Source organism: Molossus molossus, unplaced genomic scaffold (genome assembly GCF_014108415.1).
Source record: "Molossus molossus isolate mMolMol1 unplaced genomic scaffold, mMolMol1.p scaffold_m16_p_17, whole genome shotgun sequence".
Classification (NCBI taxonomy): domain Eukaryota; kingdom Metazoa; phylum Chordata; class Mammalia; order Chiroptera; family Molossidae; genus Molossus; species Molossus molossus.
Genome location: NW_023425352.1, coordinates 40,990,154 through 41,008,061, shown reverse-complemented (window position 1 = coordinate 41,008,061; position 17,908 = coordinate 40,990,154). Strand labels below are relative to the sequence as shown.

General features: G+C 41.8%; 1 pseudogene; it reads left to right on the top strand.

Moving 5' to 3' along the window:
- Nucleotides 1–1,395: 1,395 nt before the first annotated feature.
- On the top strand, nucleotides 1,396–2,798 carry LOC118632734 (annotated as a pseudogene).
- Nucleotides 2,799–17,908: the final 15,110 nt, after the last annotated feature.

Here is a 17,908-nt window from a genome sequence, read left to right as displayed (position 1 = left end):
AGGAAGGAAGGAAGGAAGGAAGGAAGGAAGGAAGGAAGGAAGGAAGGAAGGAAAGAAAGATCTCTTATCCTTTGAGATGGCATGGAAGGACCTGGAGAGTATTATGCTAAGCAAAACCAGCCAAGCAGAGAAAGATAAATATCACATGATCTCATTTATTTGTGGAATATAATGAACTAAACAAACTGCTAAACAAAATTAACCGAGAGACATAGAGGCGGGGTACAGACTGACAAGCCTCAGAGGAAGGGAGGTTGGGGGAGAAGAGATAAACCACAGAACTTACATGTATGTATACATGACCAATGAACAAAGCTGGGGATGGGGTGGGGGGGAAGGGGAGGAGGGTGTCAATGGGGGAAAAATGAGAAACATTTATAACAGAAACAAATTTTAAAAAGGAAGGAAGGAAGGAAGGAAGGAAGGAAGGAAGGAAGGAAGGAAGGAAGGAAGGGGGGAAGGGAGGGAGGGAGGGAGGGAAGGAGGGAGGGAGGAGGGAGGGAGGGAGGGAGGGAGGGAGGGAGGGAAAGAAACTCAGCCACTTACACCATATACAAGAAAAACTCAAAATGTATTAAAGACTTAAATGTAAGATTTGAAACCATAAAACTCCTAAAAGAAAACATAGGCAGTAAAATCCTTGACATTTCTCTTAGCAATAGTTTCTCTGATATATCTCTTCAAGCAAGGGAAACAAAAGAAAACATAAACAAATGGGACTACATCAAACTAAAAAGGTTTTGCACAGTAAAGGAAACCATCAACAGAATAAGATGACCCACTGAATGGGAGAACATATTCACCAATGATACATCTGTTAAGGTGTTAATATCCAAAATTTATAAAGAACTCACAACTTAACACCTAAAAAAAATAATAATAATAACCAACAAAAAACAGTTCAATTAAAAAATGGGCAAAAAAGCTAAATAGACACTTCTCCAAAGAGGACATACAGATGGCCAATACACATATGAAAAAAATGCTTGCCCTGGCCAGTTTGGCTCAGCGGTTAGAGCGTCGGCCTGCGGTCTGGAGAGACACGGGTTCGGTTCCCGCTAAGGGCACGTACTTTGGTTGCAGTTTGTCCCCGGCCCTGGTTGGTCGTGCGGGTGGCAGCCACTCGATGTGTCCCTTCACGTTGATGTTTCTCTCTCTCTCTCTCTTCCTCTCTCTCCCTCCCACTCTATCTGTACCAAAAATGGAAAAATGTCCTCGGGTGAGGATAAAAAAAAAAAAAAAAGCTTAATGTCATTAATCATCAGAGAAATGCGAATTAAAACCACAATAAGATATTACTCATACCTGTCAGAATAGCTATCACCAATAAATCAATAAACAACAAATATTGGCCAGAATGTGGGAAAAGGGACCCCTTATTTACTGTTGGAGGGGATGCAATTGGTGCAGCTAGTGAGAACAGTAACATGGACTCAAGGTGTCTTTTACTTCAACCTGTTGGATGTGGCTAAGGATTGGAATAATAACCCCCAGAAGAACTTAGGCTTTTTTTCCTGGAGATACTGGTCAAAGGACACAGAGATTCTGGGGTGAATTTTCAGCTTGAGGACACCTGTGCCAGACTAGATGTTGTCTTCATGGTTCCCTGCTGGTGGTGACCCTCACCCCTGAGCAGTGCCACTATTCTTCCCAAGAACAGAGGGAAGCCATCCCTGCCATTAAGAACCAATAATGAAAACTATAATGAGGTACCACCTCACACCTGTCAGAATGGTGACTATCAACAAATCATTAAACAACAAGTGTTGGTGAGGGTGTGGAGAAAAGGGGACTTTAGTACACTGCTGGTGGGAATGCAGACTGGTGCAGCCACTATGGAAAACAATATGGTGTTACCTCAAAAAATTAAAAATTGAACTTCCATTTGATCCTGTGATCCCACTTCTAGGAATATACCCTAAGAAGCCTGAAACACCAATCAGAAAGAATATATGTACCCCATGTTTGTAGAAGCACTATTTAAAATAGCTAAGATCTGGAAACAGCCCAAATGTCCATCAGTAGATGAATGGATAAAAAAGCAGTGGTACATATACACAGTGAAGTACTATGCAGTTGTAAGAAAGAAAGATCTCTTATCCTTTGAGAATACATGGAGGGACCTGGAAAGTATTATCCTAAGCAAAACAAGCCAGAGAAGACAAGTATCATATGATCTCACTTATTTGTGGAATATAATGAACATAACAGTCTGAGGAATGAGGTAGTCCCAGAGACGTGGAAGTGGGGTACAGACTGACAATCCCCTGAAAAGGGGGTGGTAGGGGAGAGATAAACCACAGAACTTATATGCATGTGTGCATGAACAATGGACATGGACAACAAAACTGGGGACAGGGCAGGGAGGGAGGGGGAGGCGGGAATCAGTGGGGGGAAAAGGAGAAACATCTGTAACAAAAATAAATTAAAAAAAAAAAAGAACCAATAATGGCAGTGATTCCTTTTTTTCTTGCAAGAACCGCTGCCATTATCACCAGCTATTCATCAGTTTCTGGGGTCTGGGTTGGCACAAGTGGTAATCATTGCCACCAAAGGGTTCATAGCAAATTATTGTCATTGAGATTGTCTTTTCTCTTTGACCACCTCCCTTAACATCTCCAATTATACTTTCATGGAAGCACCAATGGACCAATGCATGCAGCTGACCCAGCGATTCCCCAGGCTGTCTGTATTCCAATCAAGCTGTCCCCCATTTCCATGCTCTACAGGGCAATAATGACAATGTCATTCTACACCATTAAGAAGACATGGTACTTTGTTAATGTGGGTGTGGGTAGGCCATCAGAAATAGGAATTGAAGGAGTATTCTTAAGATAAAGCATTTAATAAAACTACCTATCTAGTTTAAAATGGCTGTTTTAATTGAGGAAGCCATTACTTTTATTAGAAACAAATAATGCTTCTCAAGATGTTGGCAGCAGGTCAAAGCAAGGGCGTATACTTCATACAATGTACTTCTCCCTTAAATTATATTCCAGTAGGAGGTGGAATACCTCCTTGGCTATGGGAAGCAGAAGTATTTGATGGACTGTGTAAGCTGGTCTCCTTGTATACAAACCATGCATTTCCTACCCAAAATACCATATTCATAAAACCAAAGATCACAGATACATTTAGGGATCCCATACTAGTCACAGAGCCAAAATGACACATCATTCTTTGAAGATTACAGGGCTCAAGTTCCTGGACAATATTGTGACCAGTAGCTATTTTAATATATGTAAGAACTTTAGCCCAGGCTGAAGTGCTCAACATCCATAAGAATAACAACAAAGTCAGCCATGGGACGTTTTCAACTCTCTCAATACAGGTTTATATAACCAACATAGAGCAGAAGAGCAGCAATGCAATATGGGGCAGGGGGGTGGGGGAGAGAAGGGGGAAGACTGCAAATGTAGTAGAACTGTGCAAAAGAATTTAAAAAATTGAAAATGGACTGCCTTATGACTCAGCAATGCCACTTCTGAGCATATATCCAAATAAACCCAAAATACTAATTCGAAAGAATATGTGTGCCCCTATGTTCATTGTAGCATTATTTACCATAGCCAAGCTATGGAACCAACCTAAGTGCCTATCAATGGATGAGTGGATAGAAAAGTGGAGGTACATATATATACAATAAAGAAAAATAAAATCTTACCATTTGCAAGAGCATAGATGGACCCAGAGAGTATTACGTTAAGTGAAATGTCTGTCGGAGAAAGACAAATACCACATGATTTCACTTATATGTGGGATCTAAAAAACAAAATTTATGAACAAACAAAATAGAAAGAGACTCATAGATACATAGAACAGAGGGATGGTTGCCAGAGGGGAGGGGGTTGGGAGACTGGATGAAAAAGTGAAGGGATTAAGAACTACAAATTGATAATTGCAAAATAGTCATGGAAATGTAAAGTACCTCATAAGGAATATAGTCAATAATATTGTAATAACTATGTATGGTACCAGGTGAGTACTAGAAATATCAGAGGGAACACTTTCTCAAGTATATGATTGCCTAACCACTAAGCAGCATACCTGAAACTAATACAAGAAAAAAATTAGTGATTTCTACCATGAGACATTAAAGGGGGAACAATGGCACTGGTATCATGGATTTTGTCATCCTTGGGCTTATTGATTTCTTATCAAGGGTGTTGTGATGTGAAACATGGATCAGATAGAACCTGAACTAACAGATGACTTCTGAGTCTTTTCCAACCTTGGAGTCTATGAGTAAAAAAAAAAAAAAAAAAGGAGTCAGATTCGAAAGGTATGGCTAGGGAACAACTGATCTACAGTCTTGTTGTTGTTGTTGTTGTTGTTGTTTTATCCTCACCCGAGGATATTTTTTCATTTTTTGTACAGATAGAATGGGAGGGAGAGAGAGGAAGGGAGAGAGAGTGAGAAACATCGATGTGAAGGGACACATCGAGTGGCTGCCACCCGCACGACCAACCAGGGCCGGGGACAAACTGCAACTGAAGTACATGCCCTTAGCGGGAACCAAACCCGGGTCTCTCCGGACCGAAGGCCGACGCCCTAACCGCTGAGCCAAACTGGCCAGGGCTGATCTACAGTCTTAAAGTCCTATATAATATAGCATCCGGTCAGGTAACCCACTGAAGGTAGAGGAGAGGGCCAAGACCATGTGATCCACATATCACAGAGTGCTCCATACAGAAGATAGAATAATAAAATGACCTGCTGAAGTACTAACTCAGGCAATATTCTGCAAGGACAGGGTACCATCCTCTTTACTTTAGTGTACACATTGCATCAAAGATTATATGGTGCTATATCCCCAATATGAAGAATTCATGGGGCCAAGAAACAAGGGGTGGAAACAGGCATGACCCCGCTTAACATCATTTGCAATGACTCACTAGGGGACTTTGTGTTTTCTGTCCCAGTGCTAGGCTCTGCTGGATTAGAGATCTTGGTTCCAAAAAATCCTCGCAAAGGGACCTAGCAAGGCTTCCACTGGTCTATAAAACACAGCTGTGATTTGGGTACTTTGGACTCATATCTAGGACCATCGGAAACAAACAGGACTTATTGCCTTAACAGGGGTTATTGTCCTCAATCAGTAGAAGATGGGACTGTTGTTACTCAATTAGGACAGGGAGAAATGTGTGGAACCCAGGTGATCCACCAGGGCACTCCGGTCACTCCCTGTCTAACTGTGACAGTGAATGGACAAGTGCAGCAAACCTGACCTTAGAAGAATATCGTTCCCTGAGGTTCAAACTCCGTAGGAGTTAGTATTTGGATCAAACCAATAAGTAAGCCACTGAGACCAGAAAGGTGGCAGCTGAAGGAGAGGGGAATTTAGAATGGACGCTAGGGGGACAGATGATGGATATCAGTTGGAGCCCCTGACTTCCCCATGAGGAAGGGAGACTCATTGGAACCCTGGAGAACCTGCTGCCATGCAGCACAGAGGTGGACTGTGGCAACCACGGGGGTTTGCCGCTTCAATCTCCCTTCAAGAGAGAACTTGCTGGCAGTCTCAGCTATTAATGCTTTCAGGATCTGCTTTAACTTTCAAGATGAAGCCACACTCTTCCAGAGCATTCCCCAGCCTATGACAGTGCAGAGGAAACACTTGGGGCCTGGCTATTTCAGCATGTAATGAACAGTCTTTGCTCTGCAGATCCCTGCTGAGTTGGCTGAGGTTTTGTTAAATCTGAATCATGGGACTTCCGGTCAAGATGGCGGCGTAGGTAAACGCGATATCGCGTCCTCCCACAACCACATCAAAGTTACAACTAAACTACAGAACAACCATCATTCAAAACCGCCTGAAATCAAGCTGGATGAAAGTCCTACAACTACAAAATTAAAGAAGAAGCCTCATCGAGACTGGTAGGAGGGGCGTGGGCACGATGGGCTGGTCCCACATCCACTTGTGGCAGATAAAAACTAGGAGGACACCTCGGCTGGGAAGGTCCTCCCTGAGGACCGAGGGGTCCCCCTCCCACACCAGGCGCCCAGCTCAGGGTTCCAGTGCCAGGAAGAAAAGTCTCATAACTTCTGGCTGAAAAACCAGTGGGAACTGAGGCTGAGGCAGCTGGAGCCCCCAGGCAGCTCCTAACGGGCCCACGCATGGACTCACTCGGACTCTCATCCTCCAGACTCCAGTGTAGGGGAGGCAGCTTGAAAGGCACCAGAGTCATATGGGGAAGAATGAGTTGTTTGGCATGGGAGCAAGGGCTGGAGAGGCGGCTTTCTCCTGGACAGACGTGCTGTCAGAGGCCTTTGTTCCTTTGGTGAGCCCTTCCCTGAGATGGCAGACAGCCACCATATCTGAGACTCCAGCAACCTGGCTCACACTGTTTGCCTCACCCGGTGATTCCCTGAGGCCCAGCCCCACCCAACTTTCAGGCCCACCCAAGCTGTGGCCAGTTGCTTTACCATAGGATTGGCCTATCTTAGATCCTGCTTCACATTTTCCTAAATTCTTTCAAACAAGCAGCATCTGGTCTCAGCTATCCCCATACCTCTCATTAAGTAATACATAGAAACAAACACAGGGAGGTAGCCAAAATGAGGAGACAAAGAAACAGGTCCCAAATGAAAGAACAGAAGAAAACTTCAGGAAAAGGACTAAGCGAAATGGAGATAAGCAACCTAACAGATGCTGAGTTCAAAACACTGTTTATAAGGATGCTCAATAAACATAGTGAGAACCTCAGTGAACTTAGTGAGGGCCTCAAGAGCATAAAAAAGGACCAGTCAGAAATGAAGGAGGCACTAACTGAAATAAAGAATAATTGACACAGATTCAGTAGTAGAGTAGGTAAAGCCAAGAAGCAAACCATCAATTTGGAATATAAAGAATCAGAAAACACCCAATCAGAACAGCAAAAAGAAAAAAGAATCCAAAAAAATGAGGATAGTGTAAAGAGCCTCTGGGACAACTTCAAGCGTGCCAACATTTGCATCTTGGGAGTGCCGGAAGGAGAAGAGAGGGAATAAGAAATTGAAAACCTATTTGAAATAATAAAGGCAGAAAAATTCCCTAACTTGGTGAAGGAAACAGACACACAAGTCCAGGAAGCACAGAGAGTCCCAAACAAGATGAACCCCAAGAGGCCCACACCAAGACACATGATCATCAAAATGCAAAAGGTTCAAGACAAAGAGAGACTCTTGAAAGCAGTTAGTTACCTACAAGGGAGTTCCCATAAGGCTGTCAGCTGATTTCTCAAAAGAAACTTTGCAGGCCAGAAGGGAGTGGCAAAAATATTCAGAGTGATGAAAAGCAAGAACCTACAACCAAGATTACTCTGTCCTGCAAAGCTGTCATTTCGAATCAGTAGCCATATAAAGAGTTTCCCAGACAAGGAAAAGCTAAAGGAGTTCATCACCACCAAACCATTATTATATGAAATGTTGAAGGGTCTTCTTGAAGAAAAAGATAAAATATATGAACAAACAAAATGGCAGTGAATACACAGCTATTGACAATTGAATCTACAAACAAAATGAACAAGCAGGACAGAAACATTCTCATAGATACAGAAAAATTTTGTTAGTTGCCAGATGGGAGAGGGGTTGGGGGAATGGGTGAAAAAGGTAAAGGGATTAAGAATTACAAATTGGTTGTTAGACTGACAAACCTCAAAGGCAAGAGGGGTTGGGGGTGGGAAGAAATGAACCAAAGAATTTATGTGTATATATGCATAACCAATGGACACAGACAAAAGTGTGGGGAAAGGCAGGAGGGGGGCAGAAATGGCGTAGAGAGGGTCATGGGGGACAAATGAGGAACATCTGTAATATATGCAACAATAAAAATAAGTTAAAAAAAGAAAATCTGAATCATGGTCTGAGGCTCTCCCTACCTAATCCTGCTTCTTCCTCCTCTCCCTTCACAGGTGTCAGAGCTACATCACAAATACCACTTCTTTTATCCTTTATCTTTCACAGACATTACCTTCCAATAAACTTCTTGCACTCCAAAACTTGTCTCAGGGTCTGCTTACCCTAGGACCCAAATGACACCAATGGTTTGAAGTATGATCTCTAAATTCAACACCACAAGGGCCAACACTGCGAATTACAAGTGTTCACATAGAAACAGCTTATTTGTTATCAGGGATTTACTTATTCAATGATCATTAACAATTCCTTTGAAAAGATTTAAGGAAGTCCAGCTAGAAATAAAATCACAGTTGAAATCTACTAAATAGTTACTATGGCCAGACTCTTCACATGAAATTCTCCACCTATTCCTCACAGTGCCTTATGAAGTGTGTAGAATTCTTATTATCCCCTTTACAAAGAGCAGATGGAGATTAGTTTGGTTGACATTAATTAGTAAGTTAAAGAGTCAGAATTTGTCCCCAGGAAAGCATAACTTAATAAACACCATACTATTCCAGTTATCCAGAGTTGATTTATGTTGTTTACGACTGAAGAATCCTAACAGATATGAACATTGATTCCAGGGAGCAAACTGTAGGGTACGGACCTATACAAACAAATTTGACCCTCTCTAAAAGTATCATCTATGCTTCTGAGCCAAGTAACCCCAATATCCATTCCTAAACAAAGTGTTTACCATATTTTTGCTGGTATAAATTAGCCCATTGGTACAACTTTTTCAGAATGTAAACTTTCTTTTGAAGTGTCCAGCTTCGCCTATAATCCCAGGAAAACTGGGATCTGGTCCTAATCCCCAACCTGCTGAAAATAGATGTAGCATAAAGGGGATCATTAGCTTCCCCCTGGAAGAGAGCTTCCAGGTTGGCAAAAAAACAAAAGAGTGCTTCTGTAGCTAAGGAAGATAGACCTGCTTCCGTATGCAATGACATTTCAATGGTGAGTTTTTAAGAGGGATTTGAGTACTTGGAAATCTCCTATTCCTTTTCAATTCTTACAGCAATCTCAGCCCTAAAGTTACAAGAGTTAGGGATTCTTAGAGAATGCTAGTCACAGAAAATTGAGGAATTTCCACTTGTGACTCCTTGAAAATCAAACTCTGAGGTTGGAGGTTGAATTTGCCGTCTTTCCAAGTATCTTATGTAAAATCTGGATGTTTATTATTAAAGAGTCCATTTACCCAGAGACTCTATATTCAATATACCAGCTAGAGGGACTGGGTGCCATCTAAGAGTGGTGGTATCCTAGGGATTCACAAAAAGGACCCTTGGACTTCAAATAGCCCTAGAGAAGCTATTGAAAAGCATAGAGAAGTAGAATATACTTTGTTTAAAAGCTATCCTGTGAGCCAGATGGGTTTAGAGATTTCTCATGCTGGTGTGTGAGAAGAGTCAGGGAACATATCCCAGCTCTGCCTCACCCACAAAGAATACACGTATGTAGCCCTGGCCGGTTTGGTTCAGCGGTTAGAGCGTCGGCCTTCGGTCCTGAGAGACCCGGGTTCGGTTCCCGCTAAGGGCGCGTACCTCAGTTGCAGTTTGTCCCCGGCCCTGGTCGGTTGTGCGGGTGGCAGCCACTTGATGTGTCCCTTTCACATCGATGTTTCTCTCTCTCTCTGTTCCTCTCTCTCCCTCCCACTCTACCTGAACAAAAAATGGAAAATGTCCTCGGGTGAGGATAAAAAAAAAAAAAGAATACACGTATGTAGAATAGCTGAGGCATCCTTGGATCTGTAGGTTCCTCAAGCCACTGATTTCACAACCTCTCAGCCAATTTGTATCTGTGGGACCAGGGAAGCTGCCCTGATTAGGAAGGTTCCTAATGAGCCTTTCTAAATGGTCTCATGTCATGTTAGGTAAATGAATATTGAACGGATTATAGCTGAGAGCTTGATCACCACCTCATATCCATTATATTAGTGGCATTGGAGGGCGGGGGTTGGGGGGTTGTCCCAGGCACACAGGAAGAAGGTACTTGTAACGCCAGGGATTTCACACTGGTGTTGCATTTCAATTCACCTGATGGCTGCAAAGATTAGAGAGAGAGAGGGGTCACGGTGCTGTATTTAGGCTGCAGCTGTTGCTTACCTTCAGCCAGTGCATCATTCAGGGGTCAGTTAGAAAAAAGAAACCACTTCATCTATTTTAAGCAGGAAGGGGTTTAAGAAATGCAAAGAATTGAGAGCACATAAAATATTGGAAGGGCTGGAGAAGCAAATTTGAGGTGGGCCCTCCAGGGATGGCTCCCAAATGACAGAACTGTCCTGCCAAGGAACCAGCTACTCTGCCATAATCAAGAAGACAGAGAATCAGGAAACTGTCCTGGAATTGTTAGCTCCAGAAACTCACAGGCTGAACAGTAGCTGGAAATCACGATGCCCCACGGCTGCAGCTGTTGCCTCCAGAGTCACACTGTTCCTGCTAGACTGGCATCAGCCAAAACTGCATGTCCAGCACTGATGCCTTGACACCCATGCAGCTAACTGGTGACTGGACCTTGTGATGCTACAGCCGAGAGCCCAACACCTGCACCCCAGGCGAGCCTGCGGGAAACAGAAGCAGCAACAGTACTTCTCCATGCACACATTTGTCTTCCAGATGTCCCACAAGTGCATCTGATTGATCAAGATTCAATCACATCTGGAACCTTAACTATAAGGGAAGAGAGTTTGTGGCTTTTCAGCCCATGTGGTACAGAGAGGCATCCCAAAAGGAGGGAGAAGGGATGCTGAAGCGCTGTTCCACTCTGAACCCCAGCCAGCACTGTGTCCTAGAGGAAGAAGGGGCAGAGGTAGCAAAAAACCAGAGGTGAAGGCATTTCCTGGCTTGAAAACAAAGTAGAACCAGAAAAAAAGAAGGAAAAGCCTAGCCCAGTGGAGCATTCAGGCAGGTTTGACCTGGAGAGTGGCAAACTCCTGGAATCCTTATCAAATGCTGCCCTCTGATGTTTGTGGGATAAACTGCTTTTGAGAAATGCTGAAGCACAGCCTGATGAAAGAATGCATCGAGATGTAGTTTTCCGGGGTAAACAGCTATGGCTGTCTAAACTTCATGGAGACGGGAAAATACGCTGAATTAGACACCAAAAGTACTTCCAACTGATGCGGCCAGTTGCCATCCAGATCAAGTTTGCCAAGGTGTCATTGCTCAGATCTCTAGATATAGGTTGTTTTTTCTTCACAATCAGAGTGGGGAAGTTTTACGTATTCCTGGTGGTTCATGCAATGATCAAGAAGACAGATGATCAATTAAATTATGAATCATTTACACAAATTATAGATCAAAGTGAGAACTCCCAATAAAAGAGTTTAACTGATTGTCAGTATTGTTAATTTGACTGTTCTTGGTTTGTAATCTATCTTAACAAGATGCTTGGAACACGCTTTTCCCCAGTGTCGCACCCATGGGAGTGTGGCTCTCTCCTGTCTTCCTTCCAAGCTGTTAAAATGTTAAGGTCCAGGGTCCCTGATCACAGAGAGTCAATCAGTCATCTCCCTCTTCCCCCTCTCCTTCCCTCACAGCCATCTTGTGGTAAACCAGAACTTTGGTTTGGGACCCTTAGATGCATGAAGCTGGGTTAGAATAGGCCTTCTCTTTAGACAATTTTATGTGAGTTGTCTGCAATGGGGTTGGGAGCCAAAAGCACATTTATCAATCAAGCGTTACTCTGTTTTCTTTTGCTAATCTTCCTTGACTCTATGCCTTTATTGGTGACTCTTTAGTAGGATTTAAATATTCATGGGTCTTTGGCCAAAATAATTTCTAGTAGCATCTCAGTCTCACTCTGATTTCTAATTGGATCCAAGCTAGAGAAGCCAAGGAAGGTAATGAGAAAAGGCTATCATGACTGGTGTTGTAGCACTCTTTTTGAAAAATGTCTCTAAGACCACCATCCCTGAGAACTTCTAAATATTTGGGAACTCTGACAAACAGTACAAAGCCATCCAAGTTTGAGGCTAGTGCGGAACTAATACGACAAGCTGGAGACGCTCTGCAGAAACCACTTCTTACATTGCTTCATACAGATAAGCCTCTGCTTCCCAATGCCAGAGCTGTCCCCATTCCCTCTTCCCCGCTGGGTCCTCCTCAGTCACGAAGGGAAAGGCTTTTGCAAACAAGTCACTGCAGAGATCAGAGAGTTCCCCTCTGTACAGCCTGGGGACATGCATCATGCTCTGCCCACTCCACTGTTTGCTTTCCCACTGGGGAAAAGATGGGCTCATCTTCAGGACGTAGGGATGAAAGGCTGTGGACAACAACAAGCTTGACGCTGTGTGGGGTCAGGGCTGTGTGTAATCAGTCATTAGGGGGCCCTGATCTGCTGATCAACTTCAAAGCTTTGGAATTTGACTTAAGGGATGTCATCCTGCTGGGTTCACAGAAGAAATTCCCAGGGGCGAGAGGTGAGGTTTTGCCACAAAAGTGAGATCAGAGATGGAGAAACACTTAGAAAAGAGTTTGCAGTGCTGTTGTTATGATAATGACAACAATAATAAGTCAACGTCAAAAACCCTCCCAAGGGTGTCAAATGTCCCACGTTGAATAGTTAGGTCATAGCACAATAAAATAATGTAGCTTTGAGAGCTAAATAAATGCGGGCTAGAGAATCAGTTTTAATATTCACAAACAGGAGACAGATTATATAAATTATGGTAATCCCTGCAATAGAATAATATCCAGCCATTTAAAAATTATATAGTACATACATATTGCTAGCAGGTATGTAATTGGTACTATACCTGTGGAGGGTAACTTGGCACCACAAACCAAAAGTATAAATACCTACACCTCTAATCCAGCATTAAGGAATATAATTCCACTTTAAGGAATATATCTTACAGATATACTTGCAGAGGTACAAAATAACATGTACCACGCTATTTATGGAAGCATTTTTTTTTTGGTAAAGCAAATGTTTAGAAACCATCATTAGGGAACCAGTTCTGATGTTATGGTATAGCCACACAATGGAGTAGAGTGCAGCCTTAAAAAAAAAAGTAGTAGCATCTCTGTATGTCCTGATATACTGCTAAATGTAAAACAATAATAACAAAAAACAAGGTGCAGAATAGTATGCATATTACACTACAATCTGAGGTTAAAAAGTGAGAGAGAGGACCTGGGAAGAATATCCGCTGGATGAAAGACATCCAGAGTCCAATCCAGTTTGCTGTCCACCTCAGATGCCTTCAGCCTCAGCCAGTGGATACTGAGCGGTTCCTGAACTGTGTGCAGCCTAAGCTGAGGAAGATTCATCCGTACCCACCCGTCACAGTAGATTTAAAATTTTAGTAGACGTAAGCATCATCTGGATTATTTGCTGAAAATGAAGATTTAAAGGACCTATCCTTAAGAGATTGTGACTTAGTAGGTCTGGGATTGGAACCTGGAACTGGTGGCGGGGCGGGGGTGGGGTGGGGGTTGGTTGTTTTTAAAACAGACTTTATTTTGTAGAGCAGTTTTAGGTTCACAGAAAAATTGAGAGGAAGGTACAGAGATTTCCCATATATCCCAGGCCCCCACACATGCAAGACTTTCCCCATTATCAATACCTCAGTACATTTGTTACAATTGATGAACCTACAGAGACACATCATTATCACCCAAAGTCCATAGTTTACGTTATGATTCACTCTTGGTGTTGCACATTCTATGGGTTTGGACAAATGTATAATGACATGTATCCATCATTATAGTATCATACAGAGTAGTTTCACTGCCCTACAATCCTGTGTGGTCTATCTTCTTATCCCTTCCTCCCCTTTGCCCCCTGGAAACCACTGATATTTTAACTGTCTCCGTAGTTTTCCCTTTTCCAGAATGTCACCTAGTTGGAATCATACAGTATGTAGCATTTCAGATTGGCTTCTTTTACTTAGTAGTATGCATTTAGGTATCCTCCATGTCTTTTCATGGCTTGAAAACTAATTTCTTTTTAGCACTGAATAATATTCCATTGTCTGGATGTCCCACATTTTATTTATCCATTCATCTACTTAAGAACACTTTGGTTGCTCCCAGGTTTGGGCAATTACAAATAGCTGTGAATAAACATCCATGTGCAGGCTTGTGTGTGGAGATCCATTTTCAGCTCCTCTGAGCAAATACCAAAAAGCACGATTGCTAGATTGCATGGTGAGAGTACTTTTGTCAACATTAACTGCCAAACTGTCTTCCAAAGTGGCTGTACCACTGTGTATTCCCACCGCAATGTTGCTCCACATCCTCGCCAGCATTTGGTGCCATGAGTGCTCCGGATTTCAGCCATGTTATTAAGCATGTAGTGGTGTCCCATTGTTGTTGTATCTTGCATTTCCCTGATGACATTTGACAAGGAGCAGCTTTTCATGTGTTTATTTGCCAATCTGTATTCCTTCTTCAGTGAGTTATGTGTTAAAATCTTATGCCCATTTGGCATTTTTTTTAAAAAAAAAACAAGCACAAAAGGTGATTGTGATACAGCAGACCCTTGGCCCAGTCTTTGAGAAACAATGGTATCATACTCACAGAACTAGCAAGTGGGATGAACTGAAGTCTTCTCATGGAGTTGAAGTCCGATCCAGGATCTATGAGAGAGGGATCCAGCGATGCCATTCGGTCTCAAGTTAAAACTTCAAAGAGCCTTAAAATTTGGCTACTTTTCATTGGCAAATTTGTTTCTGGAAGCAAGCCCCTCCATGAATATTCATACTGTGGTCCTTATGAGCTTGAGGTTATCTATATTATTTTCTAATAATTATAATGGAACTGTAACCTAGATAACTGTAGATTACCCAGAATTATTCACAGATGGAAAGCTGGATATATATGCACAAAACAACTGGTTGCTAAGTTTATGGCTTAAGGATGTTTTATCTGCTTTATTTACATGTTTCTTCTCAGAGAACAACATGAAATAGATATTCCCTTACATAATCAATAATACTATTCTATGTATTGTATACACTGCAGTTCATGTGCACAATACAAGAATATTGTAACTTGTTTTGTCAATTATCTTTATTTTCTTATCATCCATTGCATCATTGATTGTATTTTGTCATTTACTTCTTTGTTTGATTTTAGATGTGATTCAGGCAAAATAGGTGCAAACACACAGGCAACCTCTATGCATTTTTCCTATACCACTACTTATCATTCTCTCCATCAGCTCTATAATATTTTTCAAATCCATTAATAGTCATAGTTTCATTTGCAATTTAAAGAGTTCAAATTACTTAATATATTTCCTAAATTTATATTTTATTCAGAAAAATACAATGTAACCTTTGTTACATACTAGACTGGTGAGAACTTAGGTACTACATTTTCACAAAATGCTGTACTATTATAAGACACATGTTTTCTGATATATAGTGTAGTAAGGTACTGTTCTAAATACTTTATAAATATAACTAATTTAAATTTCAATTAATACTATAAATAAGTCAGCTATGCCATGTTGATTCCCAATATTGCTGTCAAAGTTAGACTTCTGATCCTAATTGACATCCATCTTGAATTGAAATCTCCATATCCTAGTTAATTTTAAGAACAAGGGCTCTCAAATCTGAATGCTCTGTGGCCTCCCCAGTACTGTTAGAGCTGATGGAGAGAATGATATGTAGTGGTATAGGAAAAAGCATAGAGGTCTGTCCCTGCAAATGCATAGAGTCTTGATAGTCCCTGCTGGAACTGGAGTCCTTGCTTACACCCTGCCTCTCTTGACTTGTTGCCAAGGCTTTGCCCAAGAAACCCTCTCTTGGGTGTTTGTCTATCCTACCTCTGTCTGGCTTCCTGAGGATTACTGTTGCTTCAATTCATCTCTAAGTATTGCCTGTTGTCTACATTACTTCTGAATACTGTACATTTCACCTTCACCATCACCCTTAATTGAGTCATTGGGTTGGACCTCCTAAGAGACTGTTGTCTACTTGATTTATTCCAGAGTTCAGTAGCCCCTTTAAATGCTAACTGTAGGGTGGAGAGGAAAGATATAAACCCCATATGCATGTATGCATAACCAAGGGACATAGACAACAGTGCTGGGGATGGGGTGGGGGAGGGGATCGGGAGGAGGGTGTCAATAGGGGAAAAGGAGAAACATCTATAACAAAAATAAATTAATAACAATAATTTTTTTTAAAAAGACACACATTAGGAAACCTTGAACTATATATGTCCAGTAGAATATATATGCCAAGTAGAAACAAATTCAAACTCTACACTAGAATGCCGGTGTAAAATTTGACTTTGTTTAACAGGCAAAGATACTGAATAGGAGATTTGTAGGATCTAGTTTAGATATTTAAAAAGCAGTTCAGAAACAGACTCATAAATAGAGAGAACATTTTGATGGTAGGCAGATGGGAGGGGGTGGGGGATGGGCAAAAATGGTGAAGGGATTTAGGAGTACAAATTAGTAGTTGTAGTGTAGTCATGGTGGTGTAAAGTACAGCACAGGGAATATAGTCAATACTATCCTGATAACTATGTATGGTGTCTGATGGGTATGAGATTTTTCAGGATGATCACTTAGTAAGTTTTACAATGTCTAATCACGGGTATGTACATCTGAAACTAACATAATACTGTTTGTCAACTGTAATTCAAAAATTAAAAATGATGTAAAAATAAAATAAATGTTGACAATAACCCTACAACTGGGCCGGTTTCCTCTGACCCAGTTCTTTCTACCTCCATTTCCAGGGTTTGGGTGCCTAACGTAAGCAGTACAGAAATCGACCTAAGCTATAACACATTTCCTCTGACTTGGAGATGAGAGAGGCTCCGAGAAACAGTTTCAATGATGTGACTGAAAGCATACAGCTCTCACATTATACAAAGAAAGAGCTGAAAGGTAACAGAAGCTGCACAGGAAAGTTAACATCCTCCCCCCACACCTCCTGCTTCCAAGTTGTCTCCCCTTCTGCTCCACATCTGCTCTGCCCTTTCGGTTTATGTGAAGAACCATCTATTTAGTGGCTGTAAGAATTTCGTTTCTGCCCTAATGGTACTGTACTTCAAGTTGGGCAACTCAACAGCGCATCTATATAACCCATCCTAAATTTACTTTCCCTCCTAATGTTGGCATTCTCGTTGTAAGGAAGAAGAGTATTTAGCTTTACAGAATTCTGTCTCCTATTTAGACCCTGTGTTATCCCTGGAGTTGGTTCCTCCAGTGGCTACACTGAGTATTCCTGAATTCCATCATATATAGAAAGTTCTGATTTTGTCTCAAAAACACTGAATCAACCTCTTGGAACTGAAAGGTTTTTGGTTTTGGTTTTGTTTCAGACAGGGTACCCTCAGGAAAATCCCAAGAAAGGGTTAAAATGTTTAATGAGAGAAACTGTAGACACAAATATATACTAACTTTAACAGTCTTCAGTTCTAAGTCTACGTTCAATCATTCCTTTATTCAGCATTTACTGAGGGCTGAGTACCCAGACACAATTCTAGGTACAACAGAGAACAAAACAAAGTACAGAAATCTTAATGGCAATAAATACTAAACATAATGAGTAGATTATACAGTATTTAGAAGGTACTGAGGTCTACAAAATAAAAAAAAGAATGGAGCAGAGGAGATGGGAGTGTGAGGCTGGAGATATAGGTTGCCATTTTTTTTTTTTATCCTCACCCAAGGACATTTTTCCATTTTTTGTTCAGATAGAGTGGGAGCGAGAGAGAGGGAGAGAGAGAGAGAAACATCGACGTGAAAGGGACACATCAAGTGGCTGCCACCCACACAACCAACAAGGGCCGGGGACAAACCTCAGCCGAGGTACACGCCCCTACAGGGAACCGAACCTGGGTCTCTCTGGACCCGAAGGTCGACGCTCTAACTGCTGAGCCAAACCGGCCAGGGCACAGGTTGCCATTTTAAAGGGTGTTCTTGTCATTGAAGAGATGACATTTGGGAGAAGGCTTAAAGGAAAGAAGAGAGAAAAGTATACTCCAGGAGTGGGCATATGGCTTGGTGGGTGAGAAGTGGGTAAAATGAGGTGAGTTAGGTGGACTAGGAAATG